This window comes from Propithecus coquereli, unplaced genomic scaffold (assembly GCF_000956105.1).
Source record: "Propithecus coquereli isolate 6110/MARCELLA unplaced genomic scaffold, Pcoq_1.0 Scaffold251, whole genome shotgun sequence".
NCBI classification, from domain to species: domain Eukaryota; kingdom Metazoa; phylum Chordata; class Mammalia; order Primates; family Indriidae; genus Propithecus; species Propithecus coquereli.
The window spans coordinates 1,272,378-1,273,578 of record NW_012148075.1 but is presented as its reverse complement, the minus strand read 5'-3'; positions in this window follow the sequence as shown (position 1 = coordinate 1,273,578).

Below are 1,201 nucleotides of genomic sequence, written 5' to 3'. Positions count from 1 at the left end.
TTGAATTCTTTGTATATTTTATTATAGTTACCCCCTTATTATATGTGTGCTTTGCAAATATTTTCTCCCTAAACTAAAATTTTAGTTAAGGCCAAGTTTAAATGCTCTCAAGCACTAAGGATTGTGCATACACTTAACTTGCAGGAGATGTTGTCTTTCAGATGCTGTTAATTTTATTTTATATACAGTTCCAACAAGTCTGCTGAAAATTAAAAACAATTAGGGTTTAGGCTACTGTGGAAGGGAGATGTACTATCATAGAAGGGAGACTGTACTATCGGTCTAGACAGCGAGGAAAGCTTATAAATCTATAAAAAGCAGACAAAAGAATTAAATGAGGCCATTTGGGACTTTGCTGGATTACAGCACTATTCACAGTGATCATCATTCCTCATTTTAAAAATGTTAAAGTCAGTCCAGTGCTCTCCACTTAAGAAACCAGAAAAGACTGTTACGTGTTTTACAAAGATTTTCAGACAAAATGTCAGCTTTTGTCCTTTGTAGAACCATTCTCTAAGTATGGTGGAAGAATGTTCTAGAATTGTGTAAGGCAGTAGAATAGTGTGAATACAAGAGCTTCTCTCCCTTTACACTAAACAGATGTAAATTCTCAGTTTGTTTCCTATTACACTTAGGTATACAGATGCAAATTCTCAAACTAATCTTTTTGTGAATGGTTTACAGGCAGACATTTTGCACAGATTATGAACCTTTCAAAGACTAAAACCCACCTCTCCTTTCACACTTAGCTTTCTCTCCTACTTTATCCATGAAATCTCTCATAAATGAGGTACATAATGACCAAAGATGACTATGCTTCCTTCCGAAAAAAGACAAAGGCCATGGGCATCGTCCTCTAAATAGTCTTCAAGCAATTGTTCTGGCCACTCCTCCATCTTGATAAAGGGGCTTGAAGATGTTAAATTTTTCCATGAATAGGATCCTGATTTTTTTCAACCTGCTAAGACTACTACTTTCTCTTGTCTGTTATGTAAATATATTTGCTATTTCCTAATTATGAATGTATTTCATGCTCATTGGTGAAAATTGAAGGAAACTCAGAAAAAACAAAGAAAATAAAAATCACCCCATGATCCTACCAATTGTTACTACTTCATTTGCTTTGCCTTTTGTAAACTACAAATTATACCAGAAACATTTCCTATTAAAAATTCCTCATAAACAGTTTTTTTTTTTTTTT